Source organism: Peromyscus eremicus, chromosome 3, assembly GCF_949786415.1.
Source record: "Peromyscus eremicus chromosome 3, PerEre_H2_v1, whole genome shotgun sequence".
NCBI lineage: Eukaryota > Metazoa > Chordata > Mammalia > Rodentia > Cricetidae > Peromyscus > Peromyscus eremicus.
The window spans coordinates 100,951,944-100,978,741 of record NC_081418.1 but is presented as its reverse complement, the minus strand read 5'-3'; the positions used below and the strand labels follow the sequence as shown (position 1 = coordinate 100,978,741).

Below are 26,798 nucleotides of genomic sequence, written 5' to 3'. Positions count from 1 at the left end.
TAGTGTTAAAAGGCAGTTCCAGAGTTGATGGAAGGGAGCCCACAGCCTGGCCCTCTCTCTGGATGCGCTCTCAGCAAATGTCCCACCAGGAAAGCCAGTGCCTGAGAGGTCATGGGAGCTGACCTATGGCAGGGTCAGGCCGAGAGCTAACACCCAGGACCATTTGTTTCTAGGTCCCCTTCAGGTGAGGAGTTCCTGCCCATAACGACGACGACAGGGGAACAGCCACAGGCGTCATTTTACCCGGCCTTACTGCTTCCCTGTCCCTTTGATAACTGAGTATGAGAGGGCGGCAGGCCTCTGTTGTTATTGTCTGTGTTGTTGTCTCTACAGAGGACAGCGGAATCCAGAGAAGTTACCTGTCTAAGCTTCACAGTAGGTTAGTAAGATCCCAGTCAGAATATGTCTCCTGGCTTTCAGGTCTCCAGCGCACTGCCACAGGACTCAATACAAAACCCACCCAGCCCCTCCTGCCCAGCCCAGCCCCCACATTCACCACAGGGTGTGGCAGCATTGGCCATGTGCTTGCTTCCTGGCTTCCCTGCCAGCAGAGCTACCCCAGCCTTGCACCCTGGGCCAGCCCCTACACCCAGGCTGGACGAGCGACCAACCCACTCAAAAGCTGTGTTCTTTCCACGACCCCTCCCAGCCCAGCCACGCAGGCTGCTACCAATGTTCCACCCTGCTTCATATTTTAATCCTTGGGAAAACCACCTTTGGCGTATGCGTTTCCTGCCTCTTCCTAAAGACACAGGAGACCTGCTTCCCCGACCTGCTGTGTCCCATGGATATGCAAGCTGCTGTATTCACCTGGACATCAACGGGCAAAGACACCTGCCTGCTTGACATTCCTGGGGTAAGCAGACAAGTGTCTTCCACATTTCTCACAGCTGCTGGGCAGAGTGCCTGGGACCCCAACACCCTCCATCTTCATAGGGATTTCACTTCCCAAGGGATGGCTCAGGGGTGCCCATCCTTGGGACTGTGGGCTTCTGTGGTGACTCAGCCCATGGTTACTAACAGAAAAGTGGTCAAGCTGGGTTTTGCAAAATTGTCAGCACCTTACCAGGGGCCACAGCAGAGGACAGACTCCAGAGGGGTCGTTTGGGGTCTAAGAGAACAGTGCAGGCACTATTTCCATGCCTGTGATAGTATCTACTCCCTGGTCAATATGTGACACTTGTTCTGCACAACTTCCTGTCACTCCAGCCACTCATGACCTCAGCCCTGTCTGAGGATCACGGGGGAGCATCTGAAACCACTGGCATGTGGGCCCCCCTCCAGAGATCCTGGGTTTGATTGGTCTGGAGGTGGAAAGGCTCCTCATGGCTCATGCACAGCCAAGGCTGAGAAACACCTGCTCTAGTCAATGGTCACAATGTTGCTCAGAGGCTCTGTGAGGCTCCATAGAGGTAAAATTGCAGCCACTGTGGACACTCAACAGCTACTTCTAAGTCACAGCATTCCCGGGGTGCATGCACAGCATTTCCGGGGTGCATGCTGGTTGAGCCATGGCTTCTCGTCTGTCCACTACGGCACGAAGCCTTCAGGAGCTTACGGCTGTCACCTTTTGGGAAGAAACTGACTGCATGGCTGCCCATAATGACTTCTCTGCATCTACCAGCTCCTCCACAGTCGCAGTGGGCATGCTCAGCCTTACTCTGTTACAGGAAGTGGGCTCTTGGTAGCTCCAGGTTTCAGATCTGGCACGGACCCCATTTTGACAAGTTAGCATACACACACATACCATGCACACATGCACGCACATATGTTCTATGTTCACTGGGTCTGTCTGTCTGGCTAAGTGAAATTGAGTAAGGCTGCTCTGCTTAAAGCTCTTTAGAAATCTTCTCTGAGGCAAAACAAAGCCTCAGAAACACCATCAACGTCCTCCTCTCCTTTACTGCTCAGGAGCCTTCAGCTTCCTTCCTGTTCCCAGACATGCCAATCGGGGCATGCTACCAAATGCTTAGCTGGGGAGGGCTCATGTCTGACCCTCTCCTTGGTATGAGAACCCTCCCCATGGCTGGTGTCCAGCTATTAATGGATGTCCCTGGACACTCAGTTGGGATGATAACCCGAAGTTCCCTCTCCCAAACAGGTCTGTGCTGGCTTGAGTGTGTTCTTATGGTGTGCGTTCCCACCCACAGCTCTGCACCTGCCAAGACTCCTGTCTCTCAGCTTCCTCCATCCTGAGGTCTCTGAATTGGGAGGTCCCCTCCAGCACTTGTCACCACTGTTTGTCACTCATTTTCTTTTGTCTCCTCAGTCACCTCTGGGCACGGAGGTCCTGCCTGTCTTTCTACTGTGGTCTCCCCAATTGAGATGTCAACGCCTGAGGCAGCAAAGTCGGGACCTGACTTTGCAAGAGGACTCCTCCAACATGCCTGGCTTGGATTCCTCTGTCAGGCAGTCTCGGGTTTAGAAAGCAAGACAAAGCAGGACCTGCCAGAAGCCCCGAAGTTAGCCATCGACTGCACCTGTGGCCCCCTGCCATCTGGCTTTCTCGGGGCACTGCCCCTCTACATACACACCTGTGGGTGCACCTAGAACTCCCTCTGTATGCCCCACTAAGCCTGGTGGTTGTATGCCCCTGGCCCATGGTTCTTCTTTTTGTATGATCATTTGAAATAAAGGGCCAGCCCCCAGCTCCAGGATTGCTAGTGGCACATCCACAGTCACCCCTCGGAAGCATCTCCTTTGGGGTTTCACAGAACACTGGAATTAAACTTCTGCTTGAAGGAGTCTGTGACAGAGCTTGAGAAGCTCAGGCATACAGTTAATATCACCCTGGAGGCTGGGAGGCCGGCGTAAGAGTGGCCCAGTGCTGCGGAGCAATGCCCTCTGGGCCCACAAGACTGAGGTGGTGCTGAAATCGGAGGAGCAGTCATTACCTGAAAGATGCCCTCACAAGATCAGGCCTCTGATCATTTCCTTCAGACCCTCACCCAAGAGCCTATGTCCTTCCTGCTACATCCACATGGCTGCATATAATGCTGCCCCAGTTACACGTGGCCCCGGCAAGTGCCAGAGTACAGAGGTGGAAGGTTACCTGAAGGGGGGACACCATGATGCAGCTTCCATGAGGTCGTCATTCACAGCAGGATGGGACTCTGGGGTGATGCAGTTGTTTTAAGGTCCCCTGTACACCTTTAACTTCTCACACAAGTTCTTGTAACTCCCATAAATTCACTGGTTCTCCAAGCTGGAGTCCGCCTCTTGTGGATACCCTACTTAGATAATCTCCCCAGGAAAAGTCAGTGGTTGGTGGTAACCACTCATGATGCCGGGAAAGCCCTCTGTGACCCTCAGCATGGATAGAGAATGGAAGGGGCTCTTGCTCACAAGACAGACGTCACCATGGTACCTAATATGGCTCAGAAGTATGGCTGGGAGCTTTGAGATAAAAGCACAATGTTGCCCCAGCCTGCACACAGCTTCTTAGTCTAGCAGGAAAGATGCTCAGCAAGAGGGAACATATATATACACACAAAGAGGGAGCAGGCAGGAGAGTCCTATTTGGTCTTGATGGATTAGCCTTTGAAGGAAGGCCTAGGACAGAGTATCTGAGGAGCCAAGTCCAGGCCTGATGAGAAGAGCTCCCCGATTATGGGGACAGGTGCACCAAATCCAGGCCCAGGAAGAAGGCCCAGTAGCAGCCAGGCATTGCTTGGTGGTGGTGGTGGTGGTGGTGGTGGTGGTGGTGGTGGTGGTGGTGGTGGAGAAAAGAGGGTCTCCAAGGTGGGCAACACGGGGGAGCTGGGAAGAGAAATGGTACCAAGCAGGGTGGTGACCTGATATGACTTCTGGGCTAAACTCTCAGGGCTACTGTGCATCATGGAGCCAGGAGGATGCTTGTCAGGGAGCTGGTGCAGCCAAGCCCTGAACAGGTGCCAAGGGAAGCGGTCCAGTGCTGCCCCTCCTCCCCTGGCATCCCATATCCCCAACAAAGGACCAGAGCTGAGCATCAGCAGAGCTGTTTGTGCAGACAAGGCAGGACCCACAGCAACAAAATTTAGGTTGCAGAAGAGGCTGCACAGATCTTTTCCCTGGAACTTCCCCTATGGCTGCAGCCAGACGGGAGCCAGGCGTTCAGGGGGAAGGCAGTGGCTGTGGGAGGGGCAGCCGGCCCCAGAAGCAGATGGCCTGCCTGGCACCCAGCCCTGAGAGGAGGGGCCACCCTGGAAACCATTTGGAACCTGAGATAAAGGAGGCAGAGGCTCAAAGCTTTTCAGAATGAGTGAGCCCTCACTGGGTGGCATGGCTCTTCCTCCCAAGCAAAATGAACTCGCCCATTCCTAACGGTTCAGGTGGTCTAGTCTTGCTGAGTCTGTTTGTCTGCTTGTGAAGCAGAGATGAGCCCACCACCACACACCTCAGATGGCACTGCCGGTAAATGAGACATAGATGTGCAGCCCCTATGCAGTATGAAAGCCTACGTTCAAGTTCAGGGCTCTCCACAGCACATTCCTAGACCTCCATAGACCTTGACTTCTACACCTGTGAAATGGGAATCCCACAACTTTTGAGGCGGAAGGAGATAAGGGCCTTGTGCTGGCTAGGGTTTCTTTTGTTGTTGTTGTTGTTGTTGTTATTGTTTTTTGTCAGCTTGATACAAGCTATGGTCATCGGAGGGGAGAGAGCCTCAACTGAGAAACTGCCTCCATAAGAGCAGGATGCAGGCAAGCCTGTAGGGCATTTTCTCAGTGATGTGGTGTGGAAGGTCCCAGAGCATTGTGGGTGGAGCCACCTCAGGCTGGTGGTCCCAGGTTCATAAGAAAGCAGGCTGAGCCAGCCATGACGAGCAAGCCACTAAGCAGCCCTTCCCCTCAGTTTCTGCTTCAGCGCTTCTCTCCAGGTTCCTACCCAATCTGAGTTCCCGCCCTGGCTTCCCTACAAGGGACTGTGTGATGCTGGATGTACGTCTGTCTGTCTTTATAAACCCTTTCCTCCCCAAGTTGCTTTTGATCATGGTGTTTTCTCACAGCAGTAGTAACCCTAACTAAGACAAGCCCAGAAATGTGCCCAAAGGCTCTGAGTGCCCTCGGTCTTTGAAGTATCTCCTCTGCCTCTGCATGGTAAAAACCACCTGTGACCACAGACCTGTCACATTCTTATCTTCCCGCACCAGGCACCTGCTCCCGGAGGCTGAGCAAGACCCCTGGGAAGACAGGCAGGCAACAGGCAGCAAGCACAGCCACCCGGGGACACAGAGCCCAGGGCTGAAAGGACCGGGACTCTCCCTTCTGTTCCCACACAGGACTTTGGACTTGTGGGCCCTGCTTCATTTGCTCTGCCTATCTGCGGAGCAAGGCCTGCTGCCCTCCTAGCACTGGGTGGGGAGACTGGGCTCCATCCTGCCTGTCCATGTGCTCCAGGACATCAAGGGGAGATACAGTAGGACGGAAGAGATGCTCCGCTCACTCACCAGGACAGAGGCACAGCATCTACAGGAGGGGATGTGGAGGCAGGGGGACGCAGCACCCATTCCTACCCGAGAGCCACTCAGGCTGGGGAAGCGCAGACACCCCTGAATACCATCCATAGTGGCTTCCCCTGAGGAGGGGCGGGGTGTGCTCTTCCTTCTTGTATGTCCCTAGCACCCCACTCACTTAACTGCCTCCTTCATCGTTTGCCTCTTACCCTCAGCTGCCAAACCTTATGGCTGTAAAACATGTAAAAGATGCATCTGCTGGTCCCCGGTGGGCCTGTGAGAGTGAGCTGGACCCCTTCTGGGCTCTGTTGAAATCCAAATTTAACTCCTATCCCTCCTTGGGGATCAGGAGGCCTGGGCTCCTCCCTGCCTTCGGCAGGGCTTCCCAGTAGAAACAGGTCAGGAGATAAGGACAGGCCGGCACCTGCCAAGGGCCACACAATCTAGAGGAAATAGAAATAAACGTGTCCTTTGCCATGTGGATCAGTAATGCCAATCTCACTGAGGTGTGCGACCACTGGTTGAGGAGCTGTGGGGAAAAAGCCCAGCATGATGGCCAGAGCCGAGGGATGGGTCTGTAAAACAGCCATGCTGACAGCTGCCTCTTGTCTGGCTGCATGCTGGTCTAAGAATATCATTACAAGTTAATTCATCGAGCCCTCAAAAAACCACATGAGGTTTTGGTCTCTATTCTGCAGATGAGGGAAGTGAGGTTCAGAAGTCTAACCAGCTTGCCTGAGCTCACATAGCCAATAGGCAAGCCAGAGAGGCTTGCAAGCCTGCTCTCCTGACCACCATGCATACGAATCACGAGACGACATCATACATGTGGTCATGTCACAGTTGGTGACCAGGTGAGGCTACAACCCTCTCCCCCCTCCAGCCTGACCATTTACTCCTCTGGCCTCCTGTCCCTGCTCTCCCCTTTCCCACCCTGTCCTCCAACCACACAAGACATATATTGGTTCTTCAGTGCACCAACTCTATCTATGCCCTCCAACCTCTAACCCTACGAACACTGAAGTCCTCTGCAGCTTCCCACACTAGCTGATCACTCCCTCCAGGGGCTCTAGAACCTCTGTCTTTATTTGGTTCATTCAGCACTGTCAGGACCTGGTATAAGCAGATCCTTTGTTCCTTGAGGAGAAAGACCACACTCCACAGATTCATCTTGGTATCTCATACCCTGGAGCATGGCCTCTGAGCCATAAATGCCATGTGGGTGGATGGATAGATGGATGGGTGGACAGTTGGATGGATGACCAGATATGAGCAGAAGGACAGTTAGAAGGAAGGATGGATGGATATACAGATGAACAGATGGATAGAAGGATGGGTGATGAATGGATGATGGATGGATGATAGATGGATGGATGGATGGATGGATGGATGGATGGATATACAGATGAACAGATGGATAGAAGGATGGGTGATGAATGGATGATGGATGGATGATAGATGGATGGATGGATGGATGGATGGATATATAGATGAACAGATGGATAGAAGGATGGGTGATAGATGGATGATGGATGGACGGATAGATGGATGGACAGAACTCTCAGAGCATCCCCTAGAGTCCTGGAGGCCTCTCCTACTGCTATTTACTCAACTATGCAAAAAAGCACCCAATTCTCTTTGGCCCATCTGCCACAAATGGCTCCTGTCACCATAGATGACCCTGTTTACCACACAGACAAACACTTCTATGGAAATCTGGACAGAGAAAGTGAGCAGGTGGGACCCACAGGCATTGGGGCATTCAAGGCAAGTGTGGAGCTGTGTGGAGATGGGGGCTGGAGCAAAGAAAGGCAGAGGCCCTTAAGGGCTGGCAGGGAGGCCTGAGATTTTGCAAACACGACAGGAATTACATGAATCATCTGATTGAAACCCAACCTTCATTTCTTACTAAAAGGCAGAGGCGTTTTTCAAGAAGAAAACAACATTGCAATGATAGCAAAAACCACAGCCAGTTTTCTGAAAGCATGCCACTACTTAATCCACTTTCAAAACAGCACTTGAAACCTGCAGCAGCCTGGCCTCGAGGATTCTGCCTCTAACACTCCTGTCCACCCGAACTGCCACCAAACACTGACACAGAAAGCTGAGAGGGTCCAAGGCAGGGAAGTCAGCAAGGGTCATTAGAGAAGACACTGAACTATCACCCTGACAATGGTGTTAACAGGTGCATCCTGCTGGCCATAGATGTCACCCCTCTACCTACATCTGCATTAATAGTGACCGTAGGGTTCCCAGCAACGGCTGTGTGAGTCTCCTATTCCCCTTGTCCACTGGAGAGCGCTGCTGAGGTCCCTGCACTGGAGAGCGCAGCTGAGGTCCCTGTGTACCTCCAGCCTAGCGCCCCGTAAGTCAGCAGTGGGTGCCTCAGCATCTAGTGAGGTGCCCTTCTTCTCCCTGAGAGGTGCACACACTGTCCTCACCAAAGTGCTCCCAGAAAGGGAAGACGGGGGTGGTTGACATGCATCCTGCCTTCTGGGGTGGACAAGACACCACGAGCCTCCCTGGAATCACTGAAATTCTAGAAGAGTCTATCCATGGTGCTAGAGTGCTAGAGAATGCTTGTCTCCTCTCCGCCTCCTTTTCCTTTGGTCCCCAGGGCGACCTGCCAGCTCGCTGCAGTTCACATTCCATCTCCCTGTGATTCTACATGGCCTCAGGTGGCTGGCTTTGTATTGATACTGGAAGCTCCTGGACCTCTTTCGATTATTTCTACATTCAGCAAGGGATATTCTGACACATGGGCGCGGTGCCTTGATGGATGCTAGTATGATGAATGACATCACTATAGACTCCTCTCAAGACCAGGGAACCGGACACTCATCTACTTGGGTCAACTTGAAACTCACGAGACTAGTAGAGTCTCCCTCCTCACTTTTTAGAGAAACTCTTTATGCTTCAACTGGTTTGCTTTTGTCAAAGGAGAGCATGAGTCTCTCGCCTTTGCTATACCAGGCCCTGGAAGCCACTCACTAAAGCCCAATCTATTTCTCTCCATAGAGCTCTATACCTGTCAGTCTGGCTTTCAGACACTTATGTGGGCTGGACATGAGCCAAGCGGGACTCTGCAGAACACTAGCCCTGGTGGCTCCCATCTAAGAAACAAGGTAATCAGTGTGCCAGGTGACCTGCGCCTGACAAAGTCCAGCTGCCCTCAGTGCTACCTAAGCCTCCATCCGCACCTACAGTGTCTGGAGAGGCACAGGGCAACCAGACTAGGTAGGCATGGCAGCATCCAGGGGGTGATTAGAAAATGCAGGTGGCTTGGCTCTTAATAAACCACAATTATTAAAACACTAGAAATCCAGGTATGTGTTACAACAAATACAATTCCAATTTTAAAATGATACCGTGTCAAATGCTTAAATATCTTAAATATATACCAGCTATTGGGGTAGGGCCTCCATGGGCACAGTTCATTTCCCCATTAGGAATTCCACATGCTTGAATATGCTTTAAATAAGGGTTGTCCCCTCTGAGGCCACAGTGCCAAGGAGATGTTAGTACTATGCTCCTTGATCCCTGCAACTATGAGCTGAAATAAACCTCCTTCCATTACAAAATGTCCAGGCTTCAGTATTCTGCCGCAGCCACAGGAACCAGACTAAGGAACCATGGGGTCCTTGAGATGTCAGGTATTCTGTCCCTGCTTCCTGACAGCTTCTTCCTGTTCCATGGAAGCCAGGCCGCCTGAGCTGTGCTGGAAGTGACTGGGAAGTTTCTAAATGTCCTCAAATGAGATTATTTCATAAGCAGATGCTGCAATGCTTCAGCCCAATGCCCCTCTTTGAGGCTTTGGTGTTGAGTAAGCCTGCCTGAGGTAATCAACTTCTAAAGAAAAAAGGTTGACTTTGGCTCACGTTTTGGAGGTTTCTGTCCACCAGCTGCGGACCCCACTGCTTTCAGTCAGTGATAACACATGACAGGCAGAAGGCAAAATGGACCAAAGGCATCTACCTCATGGCCATGGAACAACAGAGGAAAAGGAAGAGCTGGAGTCCCACTATCACCCTTCAAGGGCATGCTCTCAGCTCAGAAGACCTCTCACCACCATCCCCAGCAGTTCCCACAGCAGGGGCCTGAGAAAGGCAGAGGAAACCTTCCCTTCTCTGGGAGGACATTGATTCAAACCATGGCAGGTGCCTTTGGATTTCCAGTGAGCTCTCACCTTTTGCTCACTCTTTGAGATCAAGGCTTTAGAACGGGAGGAGGCGACGGCAAAGGCTGCTGTCCAAGTCTCACAGCCCCAGACAAAGCAGCGTTCGGAGCAGCCCTTAATAGCTACTTCAAATCTAAGTCAGGAGGAGTAATTAATAACTCCTGTGAATTTATGAAGTAAAAAAAGCATGCCACCAAATCCCCAAATATGTAATATTTTTTTTAAATGCACACACCCACTCACACTTAATTTATGTATGCTTGAAAAAGGAATGTGGGTCATTGCAGAAAAATAGAGACAAACATAAAGAAAAGAAAATCTACCCACTGTGAGCATCAAGATCTATTTCCTTCCAGTTTCGTCCTTGCTATATATATTTAAATTTGTTTATAATATTTTATGATTCAATTACATAGTCATAAGTAGAAATCACCATGTAATTAATTGTAATTATGTTGTGTGTTTCATTTTTGGCTCCTGCTTTCAATTCCTTCACATCATTCCATGAACATTTTCCTGTGGAAACAGCATCATTACTTATTTCCAGAGTTGCTGCCTCTGAGGACAAAGGAGAGAACATTGGAGAAAGCCCCCCCTAACACAGCATTAAGGAGCCTGGGGGGCCTAGAAAATAGTTAGATTACTGAGATGTGACACCTGAGTCACCAGAGCAGACATCACTTACCACAGCATCTTGAACTCAGAACAGACATCACTAATCTCTCAGAGCAGACATCAATAATCACTCACAGCCTCTTAAGCTCAGAGCAGACATCAATAATCACTCACAGTCTCTTAAGCTCAGAGCAGACCTCACTAATCACTCACAGCCTCTTAAACTCAGAGTAAATATCTCTAGGCAACCACAGCTCCCTTTCCTATCCAGCTCCTATCAGACAGCCTAGGAGTCTTCTTCAGCGCTGTGCTCCAGACAGCCACACGCTGTATTCCTTCCTGCGCTGGGCCCACCTTTGAAAAGGCCCCTTTTAAGCAGCTCCACGTTACACTCTCCCCTTAGGACTAAGTTACCACTGCTCAGAACATCCACTTCTGGCACACAATGAATCCACAGTCAGGTCTTTTGTATTTTGCTTGGGCCTTCACCAAAAAGCTGCATGGAACAGTGGGTTAGGGCCGTGGAAGTCAGGGTCTTGTGGTATCCAGTGGACAAGACTCGTCCCCCCTGCATGACTGGCAGCAGGGCCCTGTTTCATTTGGGACCAGTCCCTCCCAGTTCCTAGGCCTCCGGAACATAAGAATGCCATCACATTACATTCAAACCAACCGCAGGCTGCAGGTAATGAGCCCTGTGGTGACCGTCGCAGTGTCTGGCATTGTCCATTCCTCTGAGCATGGACCTCAGTAGAGCTTCCAGCACACGGGTAATTACATTCCAAAGTAGGCCCACCCTGAAGTCGTTCAGCTAGAAAATTACAAGCCACTGCAAGGACGTGCTTCCATTTGAACGAGCAAAGGCAAATTCAGCATCCAGCAGCCTGAGGTGCCCAGCAGCTCCATGCATTTTACCACATGACCTAGCATGCTGCCAGCATCTCTCAATGAACATTTAACTCACTCCCCGCCATGGTCTGCCTGCCTAATCTAGCCTGCTGAGCCTGCAGGTTCTGCAAAGCTGATGGCCCTCCCCATCCCCCCCACCCCCTACTCTCAGCTCTCCAGAACTAGCCCCAGGAGGCCTGCAGTCAATTGGTATGCCTGTAAGCAGGGTAGCAGAGACCACACCAGACCCACAGTCCCCAGGCATGGGAGGCATACTGGGTCACACTCATTCCTACCACCATTGCCTGTGTGGTACCTATCAACATCATCTCCCTACCCACTTCAGTCTGGTCCCTGCTTCCTTGTGGAGCACCACTTTCAGGGTGGCTACCCACTAGGATCTTGGGACAGTCATTCTGATCCCTGATAAGCCCTCCTCATTGGTTGCTCCATTACTCGTGGCTGTCCTGGGGAAGAACCAGGTACAGCTTCCAGTCTGGCTTTCTGCAAGCAAAGGAAATCCTCAAGATGCCCAAGAGCACTATGTCTCCCAAGCAGTATTTTATCCCAACTGTCCCATGCTCAATCCAGGATTACTCTGCACACAGTGTGCTTCCTGTGCTGAAAAGTTGACAGTAAGTCATGGACCAGCCTGCCTCCATCTTAGGCTTGAAAGCCATCTTACAGTGAAGACAAACTAGGTTTGTTCCTACTTAGGATTAAGTCTGTTTCTCAAGGATTGGGCTATGCTGCTCCTGTAACCTTAACTACAAATGGTTCTGTACTGCCTATTCCAGATAACGGCAACCATGTCTTTGTTTCTAAAAGTTGTTATAACCATCTTGCAACCCTACCTTTGTTTCAAATGTCATTATAACCATTTGTTGTTATGACCAACTTATTATGTTGTGCTCCTGTAACCCCACTTATTTGCCTGACAGCCCCTCCACATTTGGAACCCCCTATCCCTGAGCTATAAAAACCTTGTCTTCCTCACATCCAGTGATGGCCTCTTGAACCCTGCCTTAGAGGGAGGCAGCCCATGTACACGAATACAAAAAAAGCTTGCTTTAATTAATTTGGCCATGATGGTTTGAGTCAATCATTGGATCTTTGGGATTAACACAGGGGCAAAGACCTAGGGCAAGAAGATGGAGTTTTAGGGGCTGCAGAGACAGCTCGGTGGTTAAGAGCACCTGCTGCTTGCTCTTGCAGAGGACTTTGGTTCCCAGCACCCACACGGTGGCTAACAATCATTGTAACTCCAGCTGTAGAGGATCTGATACCCTCTTCTAGCCTCTGGTACACACATACATGCAGGCAAACACTCATACACATTAAATAAAAACATTTTTTAAAGGGTGGAGATTTAGCACAATGCTTTTGTTAAAGCTGTAATTCCTTATCTACACGCCTAAAACTTTACAAATACCCTAAAGCATTTCAGATTAGGAGAAACAACATTAGGGTATCAAAATTCAGTAAAGAAGATGAATCCAGGGTCTTAGATAGGCCAGGCATGTGCTCTACCACTGAGCTACATCTCCAGCTCTCTGTTTACTTTTTGAGACTAAGTTGGCCAGGGTGGCCTTGCCCACCCACAGCCCAACCAGATCTTGACTTCATGATCCTTCTGCCTCAGCCTCCCGGGTAACTAGGCTTACAGGTTTGTACCACCAGCTCAAAATTCCTTATGTAGCCTAGGAGAGTCAATGTGTCCCCAAACCTTATCTCCAACTACACACAGGTCAATGTCCCACAGACTGGCAGGCCTGTGTGATTTCTCAATGTGAAACAGCCATGTATATCAAAAAGTACAAACAGTCCAGATATCCTGCTTGAATGAGCATGACGCAGTAAACACCACCCTCCACGTCAACTGACACAGGCCCGTGCACACAGGTGCCTCTGTCTCCAGCTGGAGCAGCTGGGTCCGTCTTCTATGACAATCATTTTCCTGCTTTTCTGTAGAGTCTCCTCTAGGTATGTAGGTAGATAATAACATGTTTAAATTTTAAACCTATATTTAAATTTTCACACCCAGAGACTTATCACAAGGACTGTTGAAGCCAGCTTCCTTTTAACATACTTTGGGATCTTGTGCATACTGTAGCACATTTTTAACATGGGGCAGTATTCACTCTGTAGGAATAGTCTACAATTTCTCTCTCCATCTTCCCCTCTCGGGACACATGAACCATGTCCAGATGGGTGTGATACAGGTCCATGGCTCTAGACATTTTTGTGTGATTTTGTGGTGGGGGCAAGGTTGGGACATGCTTACCATGGAGGAATCAGAATGAAGGTGCTTGCTTTGTTAAAAGCCAGGGTGTAAAGCTACAAAGTTATGAAAGAAGGTTTCTTAACACCTTGCTTGATAATGACCAATCCAAAGACTCTGCCAGAACCACAAGCTTGCACAGTGGACTGAGCAGCCTCATGCAAAAAGGATTTCTTCAAGGATTTCTGCCTATCAACTGTTTGTTCAACCTGGAGCTGATAACACATGGGTGTTGGTCATTGTGACCAAGGATTATTGCTTTAAAATACCTAAGGTAATCCTCATTCTTATCTTTAAAAATGTGCCCCGTCTTTGCCTCCTGAAACACACACATGGTCCCACTGCAGTGTTCTGTTCTTCCCAAATAAATGCCGGTATCCTCTCGTTGCTTTTTATTTAAGGTGAGGTATAGCAGAATGGTCTACGTGACCAGGTCCTGACAACTGCTTTCTAAAGAGCACCAATTTGCACTGCCGAGGTGAGTATGCCCTTCACTCTCAGCATCAACACCCAATGACACTAGACATTCTGCTCTGATAGTTGCCCCCCATGAGGACAGTGCCACATGTGGTCTGAAGTCCCATTTCCCTAATGCTCAGTGAGGTTGGGCATGGAGGAGTCTTCAGGGCCATGCTACCTAGCATTGCACTATCCTGTGCATCCCGGATCCTGGCCTCAGGTACCCTTTCTTTCCTGTGCCTAGTGAGCATCCACTCAAAGAGCAACACCCAGGGCTCTGGGTAACAACATTCTCTTCCATCTCTCCCAGACAGACCCAGACTCTCTTGCCTCTGGGTTCTCATGCTCCTGGGCTTGTTAGTACCCTGGCTACCCTGGCTATTTCCTTGTTCTTCTTCCTCATTCCTCACTTCCCCTGTACTGGGCCCAGAGGAGCTGCTCAGAGTGCTCCTTGATTGATTTCATCAGGTGTAGAGAAAAGTGCTTCTCCCAGCAGAGAACAGCTCAAGCAGAAGGAAGTGTAGATTAGATAGAATGTCAGGTCTGGACACCTTCCCAGGTCTGCATCAGCGTGATACCCACAATGAATTCTTGGGCTGCCCTGGAATGGACAGTATGCCTCCTTAGATCCTGTCTTGGGATTTTAGCTCTCTGCTTCACTTTGAAACCCAAGTCCCGAGCTCCCGGGTGCCCAGTCTGGACTATGCCTTCTTCTCCCCTCTGTGCCCCAGATCTGCCCTTCTACAGCCCACACGTGAGTTCAGGACTTCTTCCCCACAAAGCTCCTCCCCAGGTCCTCACAGCTCCTGGATTCAGTCTTGCAGTACCTGTGCTTACCCCCATCCCTCCTCACCAGAGCACACAGCCGCCTCCTGACTCCAACCCTTCCCTGCTTCTCCCACTCAAACTCAGACTCCCACAACTCCAGCTCTCCACTCAGCAGAGAGCCAGGCATGGCCAGCACTCAGTTCTGCTTTGGCTTCACTGTGGCCCTCCTCTACGTAGCCTGCCCTTTCCACCCTCACCTGCACAGAAGCCTCCCATCTTAGAAGGTCCTGCCACTTGCACTGAGACCCTGCAAGGGGGAGGGATGAGGCTAGTGGTCCACAACAAGCAAAGATGGTGGGCAATGTGTCCTTGTCGGATGGGGGGGGGGGCGCACCAGAGAGAAGCTCGGGACAGAGCGGGCAGGAGGCAAGATGTGAAGGACCAGGAATTCTCTTGGCGGACTGAGCACCTCAGGGCCAGGCAGGGCCTCCTGCCAGCTGCCCCCAAGTCCACACACCCAGGACTCATTCAGCAAATTCTTGGGACATCATAGAATGTATGGTGCAATTGCCAGGGACCACGAGCTCTGAAAGAGCCAGAAGGGGAGGAAAACCAGGGGGGAATCATCATCTTAAAATCAACCCATCATCCCAGAAGATGTATCCAATCCTGCCACTGTACACACTGTGGGGTACCTAACTAAGGTGACTTAGGACCCAGTAGATGTGCCCAATCCTGTCACTGTACACACTGTGGGGTGCCTGACTAAGGTGACTTAGGACCCAGTAGATGTGCCCAATCCTGTCACTGTACACACTGTGGGGTGCCTGACTAAGGTGACTCAGGAAGAAAAGGGTTTATTTACTTCACAGCTTTAGAGTCTGAAAAATCAAACGGTGTGGTGCAAGCAAGCCCTGGCAAGGGCTCCTGGGCTGCACCATATCATGGTGGCCAGTGATGGTGGGAGAGGAAAGTTTATGTCTCAAGCCAGAAAACCAAGGGCTGGTAATGACCGGGCTTGCTCTTTTTTCATCTCTCTCACAAGAAGGCTCAAGGAGTCCCGTGAGAACTACCACCCTAGAGCACACCCCACAGCCTACCTCTTCCTACCACGACCTCCCTGGGCCCCGAGCCTTCAACATGCAGACCGTTGGGGTAGGTAGAATCAACCAGAGAAGCCCTCTAACACAAGCCACTTTGGCACCAACTTCACAGATGGGGACACCAAGGCTCAAGGAATGATGAGTTGCCATTAGGCACAGGAGCTGGAACTGGAACCTGGATCCGCCTGGCCTTGACTTGGTTCTTTGATTGCTTTGCCAAATGACCTGGGAGATTTACCGGTTCTCGCCTACACCCGTGGCTCTCTGCACCTGCCCTCCCATCTGTAGGGTGAGTGAGAGTCTGAGGGATATAAATGTGTAAGTAGCATTTGTTTCAGCGGTCTGTGTCCACAGATCTGTGCCTCAAGCCCTACCTACAGTGAGGCAGGCATATGCAAATAAATGAGAGCAAAGGAATGATCAAAATCCATAAGCCAGCTCTGTCCTATCTCATGGCTGCTGACCCACCTCCCCACCATATCACACAGACTCTGCCCACCCCGAGGTACTGCAAAGGAAAGCCTTTTGGTATTTATTAAGTGAAGAAATGCCCACACGCATACAGGAGAACAGTGAATTCATAGCACTTTCCTGGTGGCAGACCTTGTCACCAAAGAGGAGAGGGCCCTTTGGGTAGCCTGCCCCAAACCTGGTTTCTCCTCTCTCCCATTTGCTAGCCTCCTTTGTAGACAGGTGTGACCTCGAGACTAAGTGCTGACAACGGACTGTGAGCCGGAGGAAAGGCAAGGTTTCCACGACCCTTGCTTCCATGCTGCCTCAGACCCGTTCATTCCTTTCGCCATGGTTAAGACCAGCTGTGGTCTTTGGGTCATACCCTAAGGAATGGTGGGCCAACACAACAGAAGGAAACTGGGTCCTGAGCGAGTACACAGGACAGAGGTATCTTTCCAACTTCAACAGTTCACCTAGTGAGATCCCTCAGGTGTGAAGGAGCTAGTGTACCCAGGACCACCGGCTTCCTGACAGAGGAAACAGCTCTCATGCTGTCACATGTGATGAGTAGCATGTCTTCCTGCACAACTGGCCTGACCATCCCTTTATCTGTTCCAGTGCAGGCCACTATCAAGTGTGGGAGGAGAGGCTACTCACAGATGGGTCTGGGAACCAGCGAGAGCTTGGCTTCATCCTGAGGGGCCTGAACACTGCAGCTAATGAGAAAGCCTCAAGAAACCAGAGCTAATCAGACCCTAGCTGGCCTCAGTGGATGAAGAGGAGAGGGGAGGAGAGGCGAGGGAAGAGGAGGGCAGGGGAAGAACCCTGGTACTATGCTTGGAACCAGGTTTGTCTCCTTGAATTCTGTGTGTAAACATTCCACCCTGCAGTAAGCTCCTTAAGCAAGAAGGCAGTAAACAACTAAAAAAAAAAAAAAAATCTTCAGGAAGTCCCTGAAACTGACCAGACTCACTAGGCTCCTCCCTGTCAGAGTAGGCAATACAAGCCAAGAGTGCCTCTCAGATGGAAGGAGGCTGAGTTATACTGCAGACTCTGAAAAGCCGCAAAGATTCCTGAGACCAGACCAGCTGCCTGGAAGAGGTTTAGGCCAACTGAGGCACCTGGGACACTCTCCGAGCTGCCTGCAGGCTGTGCAGTGCGCTCCAGGTTCCCAGCTTTGTGAGCTGTCACCATGCTGGGGTGGGCTTGGTGAGGCAGCTGTCTTTGAGTCCTTTCTGCGGCTGTAAGTGACCCCTCACCCATATTCCTGTAAGCAACCCCAAGAGAACTCATTGGTTCTCCAAACTGGGACTTCGGTGGTGTCCATACTTTGGTCTGTCATAGGATCCCCATCTGGGGTGAGCAGACGTGTGTGTTGTGTCTCCCCAGGAAAAGGTTGGTCACACAATAGTGAGGTACTGACTGGGGGGGTGGACACGGCTCGATGCTGGTGTTCAGTTAGAGGAAGGATTAGGTTAGCTAGGGCCAATGGGGTGGGATGAGCAAAGCTTAGGGACCAGAGACAGGGATGCTCCCTGGCTCTGACCCAAAGCCAGAAGCCGAGGCAGCCCTTGACCCTTGGCCTGGAGTCATTAGCCAAGACAAGTCTCCTGTTTAATAAGGTTTGCAGCACACAGTGCTGCAGGATTAGCCACAGCCACAGACTACATAGCAGTTAATTAAAAAGGGTGATGCTTCAGAGTAAAGTTCAAGTGCAGGCAAGGTTTCCTGAAGCAACAATTTCCTCTCAAAAGGATAAAAATACATACATATATAACATGTCTTAAGTGCAATATATGCTCTAATATGGCAAACACATTTTTCAATTACGTATAAGTATTTTTTTTTCTGTCAGAAACAAAGCCTCAGGCAGGTGACCAGAAGGCTGCTCTGCTCCAACTGCCACCTGACACCATGAGCGGAAGAACTCATCCATGTCACCAGCCCGAGCCCTACAGCTCTCAGCCCTTCATTTCTTTATTAATAAAAACTGGCTGAAGGGCTAGGGATGTGGCTCCGTGGTGGAGCCTTTGCCTAGCACACTCGATGCCCCGGCGTCCATTTCTATGACTGAAGGGGGAGAGAAATGAGCCACCAAGGACTTTGTCTGATCAGGAACTGGCCTAGGCTCTAAGAACGTGTTTGAATTAGATAAAGATCTTACTGTGTGGGACACCGCAGCCAGGAAGAGGAGAGCTAGCGAGCTGAGTGTGTTAGGATACAAGGACGTTGTGTCCTGTCCCTCAGGACACAGTGCTGCTTCCTAGAGTAGCAGAGACACCGGAGTTTAAATTTAAAACGACACAGTGGGTATCAAGACACAGAAATTAATTCTGTGGCAGGAAAGGACTGTCTGGTTCAAAAGCACTAGGAGAGAGGATTTAAATGCATTTCCCCACAAAGAGACTCTAAATGTTTTAGGGGAGGGTGTCCCCACCTTGAGTTGAACACTATACAACATATACATGCATCATGTGACATCTCATAGTTTAAATTTCCTTAGTACTTTAAATTTAGAAAAATAAAAACAGCAAAAAAATAAAATTTAAGAGATTCTGTCATTTGTCATTTTACAAGCAGTCTGTCTGAGACAGACCACATAACATGATGGTGTCCCACAAGGAGGCATCACTCAGTGCCATGGTAGCCATTTCTCCTTTGTGAAAGTACACATGATGAAGCCGACTAACAGGTACTTCTCAGAACACGCTCCGTTTGTTAAGCAGCACATGGCTGTACCAGGTCTGAGAGTTTAGTCCCTTCAGGGTCCACCTAGTCACTGTAGTAAAAGGCAAGGGGTGGCCCTAGAGTGCTGGGGCCCAAGAGCTGTAATACAGAGAGGAACTGACATCCGGGTCTTCTCATTAAGCTTAATTATCCTCTCCACATTTCTTTCCTCCTGTAATCTCTGAGAGGTGCAAAAACACGTCAGTTCCAGTGAAGAGAGATGGGTAATTGCCTTCCATAAATCAGAGTTAGAAACTTCTCTGGAAATTATTCATCTTCCAGTACCAGGCATCTCCTGCCTCGAGCCCATTCAGTGTGTTTTGGGGATGCCACCTCCAGAAGTGGTCTGTCTTCGTCGAAAGTGGCTGTGCAACTGACTGGGGCCAGGAGACCAGCCCCCTCATTAGCATGTGGGGTCTCTTCAGAGGGCTCACCAGGGCCCTGGCTGGTTCCAGAAAGGACCTGATGCCACAGGGCTCCTCAGAGCCGCATCCAGATCGATATCGGGAACTGGTCTTCTGGGAAATCACTAATGGGCTGTGGAAAATCACGTGGTGCATTAATGAAGAGCTTCACAGCTGTCCTAGGATCCCGAAAAAGGATAGCCAGAGGCCAAGTGTTTGTGGGACTGACGCGCTCCAATGCCCTTACAGCTCTTTCCCAAGCCAAGTGTCCTTCTTGCTGCATGGCAGGAGAGTGGCCCTTGCTTCTAACGGTAGCTGCCCATCTTCAGGCTAGGAACAAGGGGTGTCCTGGCCCAGCTGTACCTCATTTTCCCCAGACACCGGCCAACCTTGCAGCAAACCACAGCTGATGTGTGACGTATCTGAGATGCTTCAACCCGTATGAACCACACGGGAAGAGAACAACACACTCATGCAGAGGGCAGCTTTTGAGTGGAGAGAGCTTTATGAGGCAGGGCAGAAAGAAATTTGAGGCTCAATCACTTGGAGGGCCCCTGAGCTCTCCATTTGGTCTCGTCCATGTAATAAATCCATGTGGGCAGAACACCATCTCTCGGCCTATAAGATGCTCACAATGGGTTGTATATTGATATGGCATTCAATGACATTGCAACACAGCAGAAGAATGCTGTTTATGGCCAGGTTCACCCAATGCCTAGGCTCTTAGAAAGAGGGCATGGTGGCAGGTGCTAACCACCAGTCTGTCTACTTTCTGGATGAAGGGCCTCAGGCTTGGGGGAGTCTCACACAAGTCCCCGTGCAGAGCTGGAAGCCAGCTCCAGGGTTTCCTTTGTTCTTGTGGTCACCTATTTATGGCAGCCCTCTCACGTCCTGCATTAGAATACAGTTTATTTTCAAGATTTATTTTTAGTAATTTAAATTATGTGTATCTGTGGGGGTTATGGGCACACCAGTGCGCTGTCTGCAGAGGACATGAGATCCTCCAAAGCTGAAGTTACAGGTGGTTGTGCACCACCCAGTGTGGGTGCTGGGAACTGAACTCTGTTCTTCAGCAAGTGTTCCTACTACCACTAAGACATCTCTCCAGCCCCGTTATTTCTTTTAAAAATAGATTTAAGGTGGGGTGGGGGGCGGGAGACAGAATATAAAAAGCAAGCAAAGATGTTGAGCACTGAATCAAAACAGCTGCTGCAAAGATCACAAACAGGCAGGTGAGTGCTAAGGTCAGGGCAAAAGCCACGTGGAGCCATGTGACAAAATGATATGTAAGTGGCTGGATGGGAGTCAAGCCTACCAAGTGGCCTCGGTGACCTCAGTGGGCCGAGGAGTCAGAAAGCCTCATTGCCAATGGACTTCAAGGTCTTGGGACCTAGCTCAGCTCTGGCCAGCAGGTTCCTGTCCAGAGCCAGCTCAAATGTCACTTCTGCTCAAAGCCGACCTGGCTGCCGCAGTTGTCAGCTGACCCTCTCTCCCTCTGCTCGCTGACCCCTCTTCTCACAGCCACCCTCTCCTTTGCCAGCCGCCACCTCCCTGGGAACAACTCCCTTCCCCGGCCACTGTCACCTGTATGCATCTCCATGTGGACATGAGCACGCCAGGCTATCCCCACTGCACTGCTCTCCCACTAGGGATTGAACTAGTTCCATTTTAGGAGAGCTGCCCAGCTTCTCAGAGTGTGGGGCGTCGGCAGTCATTGCCGGAGCCAGTGAGTCTGCCCATTTATCAAGGCTGTGCGATGAAAATACAGAGGGGGTTTTATTTGGCCGCAGTGGAATGAAACCGCCCCAGAGAAGCAGGTGGAGGAGGAGCCTCTGGAAGAGGAAGACGGGACAGCAGTTGGGCCAAGCCATCCTCAGGAGGCCCTGGGAAGAGGTGGGTTGGAATCTCTGGATATATTGGCCCCTGGAGGCCATCCCCACCCCCAGAGAGGACAAAACATCCAACACAGCTCAGAGGAACGCTGGGGAGGGCGGGCCTGTGGGACACAACGGCAGTGCCCAGATGCTGCCTGACGGTTCTGCTGCCGGGGAGGCAGGCCCAGATCACAGAAGCAGTGCACCTCAGAAACAGGACAACAGGAAAGCAGGTAGGGCTACTGAGCCCGATCTCATCAGCAGGAGGCTCCCTGCCATCCTATAAGAAGGCGCTGGGCTTCATCTTATGTAATTTTTTTTTTTTTGTTTTCCTGGAAGGAAAACAGCATGAACTCCCCAAGGCTGCAGATGGCTCCAAGTTCTGGGTGGTGAAATGCCAAGCGGATGGCAGCGAGCAATTAGGAATTTATGGAGCATGCAGGAGAGGTGGGGAAAATGTCCCCATCTAGACATGTGATGGAGCCTCTGAGCTCAGCTGTGACCTAAATGGGCAGCTGCATTAGGCTGGCCTCAAGAGAGCAGATGCTGGATCTGGACACTCATTCAGGGTGGACAGTGTGGACAACAGGTTGTCCAAACTTGCCATCCCTAAGTGTAGCCACCGAGTGTAGCCATCACCGCAGCCACCAAGCCTTTCCAAGCCCCAGTCTTCTCTAAAAAGGGGCTGGAGGACCACAACTAGAGAAGGTGGCTTGGCAAACAAGAGCACTGGCTGCTCTCCCAGAGGACCCAGGCTCGATTCCCAGCACTCCCAAGGTGGCTTACAACCACCTGTAACTCCAGTCCCAGGAGGTCTGACACTCTCTTCTAGCCTCTGCAGGCCCTGCACACGTGTGGTGCACATACATATATGTGGGCAAAACATCCATACACATAAAAATAAAAAAAATAAGAATCTTAAATGAGACTGTAGTGCCCATTTCCCGTCTTGAGAAGAATATGACCCACAGTGGGTCACACACAGCTCTGGGAATGGTTTTAGGAGGCAGAGCCTGGTGTTGGAGAGAACGGGGCTTTTAGCCTGCATCTGAGACTTACTTCCTTCAGCAATAAAATAGAAGAATTATGTTAATCACCTGACAGGCACTGTGAGAGCCGGAGCCACAAGACCCAGGAACCAGCCAGTGGCACAGCATGCACTGGCCTCTGCGTAGCTTCTGTCACTTTGCCAAAACTAACACAGGCTTACATAAAAACTGATACAGAAGGAGCCTAAGAAAGACATGCATTCAAGGAACACATGCCTTCTGCACCTCGCTGAGGTGAACCGTGGAGGCTCTCTGAAGTTGTTATCTCAGTGCAGAGAGCTCAGTCATGCTCGCTTTTGGTGTGCAATGCACCAGATAGGCAGGCAGGGGATGAGTGAGAGGCTGCCAAGAACCCTTCCTTCTCTGTGGTACTCTCCAGCCTCTCAGGACAGATAGCTGGTCTCGACCCCAGATCCTGACAAGGGCAACAGTGGCTTCTCTATCTGCCTTTCTCCTAGCTGAGGGCTCTCGGAAGGTAGGGCTGTGGTCTTTATGGTTTCTACATTCCTAAGTCCCAGAACAAGGTTTGTCATATAGTGGATGACCAAGAAATATTTGTTAGAACCTGGTGAATTTGTTGGTGGCAAGCATATATGTCCATCCACCTCTGGCCTACATTGAAATGGCTGCTGGAGTCCACTGAGGCTGGTGATGGGGAAAATGTCGAAAACAGTCATGGCTAGGCACTGCCTTCCAAGCCAGGGTTGTACTCAGGCAGCAAGCAGCTGTGGTCGCTGAGCAGCTTCCTCAAAGTGTGAACAACAGCAGTGAGAGGGTGTCTGGAGGGTTCCAGAGAGCAGCTGGGTCAAGAACGACACAAACAGAGCCAACAACAACCAGGGACGGCAGAAACAGAGAGAGAGCAGAGAGCTGAGAAGTGCTCAGACCAGCAGGCTGCCACCACATCCATACAACTTGCTCCCCACTATCTGCTGATGGTGTTCCAGCTGAGGCGTCCGGGCATCAGATACACTCATCAATTATGGAGTCAAATTGTTCCAGCTGCCAACATCTTAGCTCACACAAAGAAAACACAAATATCAAAGGAATGCTTATCACAGAAGCTAATGATTAACATTAACAGAGTTTTGACAGTATCTAACAATGCTTTACTCCTAAGCAAATACACTTGGGGAGAGTTAAGCAGGCTTATCTGTCGCAGACAAATGGCCTGAGGGATGGAGTGGGGGGGGGTAGGTACACAGATGAATGCTGACAGCCACCTGTGCATCTCTGCCTAGGACGAGGCAGCAGGCCATCCAGGTGTTATTCATTCAGGGACCAGATGCTGGAAGCCTGTTGATACCCAACACCCTTCTTTCTTCCGAGAGGCCCTAAACCATTTGGGAAGAGTCACCCAAAGGAGTGTTGTGACGAGCCACACTAGCAAACCCACACTGCCTGCTTCGTAGCTAAGGAGAAGAGGCCACAGCTAGGCCAGCTGCTGGCCCGCGGGGTGCCATGTTTGGATAGCCCCTGGTTCCTAGTGATATTCTCTTCTGCCACTGTCCTCTCTGCCTCTTGATTTTGGTTTATCCAGCACATGCTCTGGATGTTAAATCTACTGTGGTCTCACAGTGGTATCTCTGCTCTTCTCTCCGCATTCAGTTCCCCTGGAAGTCGCCAAGGTCTTCCCAACACCGCACAAGGCACACGAAGCCACGTCCAGCCAATCACTGGCTCCAGCCCTTGCTTCTGCCCTAACCAGGGCTTCTGATGCTGCTGTCCAGTCCCCAGCGGAGCACACATCCCCTTTCACTCTGATCCTACCATCCTTCAGACCTGGTTCTCCCTTACTGGTTCTCCCTATACTGCCCTTCAAAACCTTCCCCTATAGTGGTCCTTCGGCAAAAATGTTAGAAATACAGAAAAGTCTAAAAATTAGAGTGAAAATGACCTATCAGATCTCTACACCCCAGAGCGGACCATCTTTGCATTCCCTGCCCGTCCTGCTTGTATTTAAAGCACAGCGATTGTCTTAGACGCACCAGGACAGCGGGTGAGGGGGCCACGTTCCTGAAGCAGTACTGACAAGCTGTGAGGGGTAGCCATCTCTCCTTGCTCCTCACCTCAGGGGAAAGACACGGGTAGGTTTGACATCAGCAGTGGGGTTTTGTGCTGTTTGCTCTCAGGTTGGGGCAGGTCCCTTCTTCCTCGGATTTTTGGTGTTTTAAATATTGAAAAGTTACTAGATTTTGTCAAATACCTCTTCCATATCAAGATGACTATGTAGTTTCTGTTCAGTCGATTCATCTGTTTAGTTGTACTTTTTCAGATGTTAAACCATCCTTGCATTCCCAGGACACACCCCACTTGGTGTATAGATTTTTGTCTGCTTATTGTTTTTCCGTGTTGCTGGATTCAGTTTGCTGGTTTTTTTAAATGTTTATTTTTTTATTTATTATAATTGTGCGTGCATATGTTCACACTATGGCACACGTATGAAGGTCAAAAGACTAACTCTGTAGAGTGAGTTCTCTCTGCACTTTTACGTAGGTCCCAGGGGTCAAGCTCGGGTCATCAAACTTGGATGATCTCTGGATTCATTTCATTTCATTTTTTCTTCTATCTTCACAGGAAATGTTGACCCAGGTCTTTCCAGGTGATGTCTTTGGCGGCAATACCAGCTACTGGGAATGAGTTAGGAGAATTTCCTCTCCTGTTTTTGTTGGTGGTGGCTTGATCTTCCTTTTTAGGAAGATTTGTGAAGGGCAGGCATTACTTATCTGTTGATTTCAACAGTGAAGCCATTTGGGCCTGGGCTTTTCTTTGCGGGTAGATACTTGTTACTTGTTACAAGTCTACTGGGATTTCCTGTTATTTTTGAGTCAGTTTGAGTAGTTTGCCTCTTCCTATAAATTTCTCCATTTTTGACTAAGTTATCTAGTTTACTGTTCTATTTTTTATAATTACCTTATATTTTTGAAAAATTGGTAGTAATGTCCCCTCTCTCACTCCTCATTCCGTTATTTAAGTCTTCTCTCCCTCTCTCTCTCTCTCTCTCTCTCTCTCTCTCTCTCAATTTAACTTAAATTTTGTCAGTTTTGTTGACAGTTTCAAATAGCCAACTTCGGATGTATTTTCTACCTTTTCCTTCCGGTTTATCATTCTCTGACCTAATCTTACCGTTCCCCCTCCTCTTGCTTTGGTTTGCCTTGCTCTTTGCCCGGTGTCTACGATAGAATTTCAGTCCCATGAGTCTCTGGTTAGAGACTCTGTGACAAGTGACAAGGAGAGAGAAGGAAAACACAGGAACACAGAACTGTTAGGGTGGCTCCTCCGGGGCCCCGTAGAGGCCTCAGCATTGACCTCCCCACCAAAGTCAACAGCCTCATAGCGATTCTCTCCACACCTACCGGCTCATGGAACTGTCAGCTCAGTCCTGTCAGAGGTGCGACACGACTCTGACCTGCTTTCCCTTTCCGGTCCCAGTTCTCAGACCTCAGGCTGGCAGACTCTCCTCCGGCAGAGAGCCATGGGGTTGTCTCACCAATGGCTGCCTCACACAGGAGACTTGCCCATCCCTGAACCAATTACCATGGCCAGGAAAATGAAAAATAGGAAAGGCTAATTTTGTTACATGATGAAGCTCTGAGCAGGCCGGGAGTGGAGAAGAGATGCACGCTCAATGTCCTGCACGGCTGTGGAAGAAGGCTCAATGAACAGCAAGGTCAAGCACGGCCCGCTGGAGTCTGTCCTCAGTGTCTGGCATCAACCTGGTTATCTGTGCTCAGCCTCTAACACACGCCAGCTGTGCCCTTCTCCTCCTTGCTCATGCTCCTGGGTGCGTTAGGACCCCTCTGAAACACTTCAAACCCCAGCAGTTCAAACACTCCCCTACACCTCCATCACTTGGTCCATCACTTGGCTACACCTGGCGCAAAGCATCAGAAACCAGTGGTGGCTGCGATGCACAGCTGACTTTCTCATGTCAATCAGCCTGTTCCTGGGACCTTTTCCCACTCTACATAGCACATCAGTCGTGTTCTGTTATGACTGTCACATGGCTACTGCGGCCTCAAGCGGTATGGCCCAACCCAGAGACGAGAAGGAAGGCCGTGTGTCTGGGAACCCTCCAGAAGGCTCTCCTATGTCCTGTCAGCTAGCCCAGAGCCTGAGAGCCAGCCTTGGCTGCAGACGACACTGGGAAAGAGAGGAGAGAACTATGCCTCGTTGAGAGCAACCCAGAGTCCCACTCAGCCCTGGGGCTGAAATAAGTCAGAAGGGATGGGGGAAGAACCCCCGGGAAGGCCAAGTCAGGCCCCTTACTCTCTAGAGACAGGGCTGACTTTTGGAATCTTCTGTCTGCCGCTGCCCTTGTCTTGGACTGAGACAGCACAGCCAGGGACAGCCCCACAGGCTGGGGTTTCCCCCAGGGTCCCCCAGAGAAGCACAGATGTGGGAAGGCAGACTGCTCATCCACGTCTAAAATCTCAGCCATATGGAGCTGAAAAGATCCACCCAGTTGCTTTGGATGCACAATGCCATCCACAACATCCAACCTCAAGTGCCCCGAGACTCTGATCGCTTCCACCAAGGCCCACACACCAGGCCCAAGTCACTGCACAC

General features: G+C 50.5%; 1 protein-coding gene and 1 long non-coding RNA gene across 4 annotated transcripts in view; one reads left to right on the top strand and one right to left on the bottom strand.

Moving 5' to 3' along the window:
* The window catches only part of Mgll (monoglyceride lipase), a 105,202-nt gene that overhangs the window by 66,736 nt on the left and 11,668 nt on the right, over positions 1–26,798 (bottom strand). The window lies entirely within an intron of this gene.
* LOC131907178 (uncharacterized) lies at positions 12,996–15,999 on the top strand. Its single transcript, XR_009378319.1, has 4 exons — positions 12,996–13,094; positions 13,507–13,666; positions 13,794–13,870; positions 15,835–15,999. It is a non-coding gene; the product is annotated as an uncharacterized LOC131907178 (long non-coding RNA).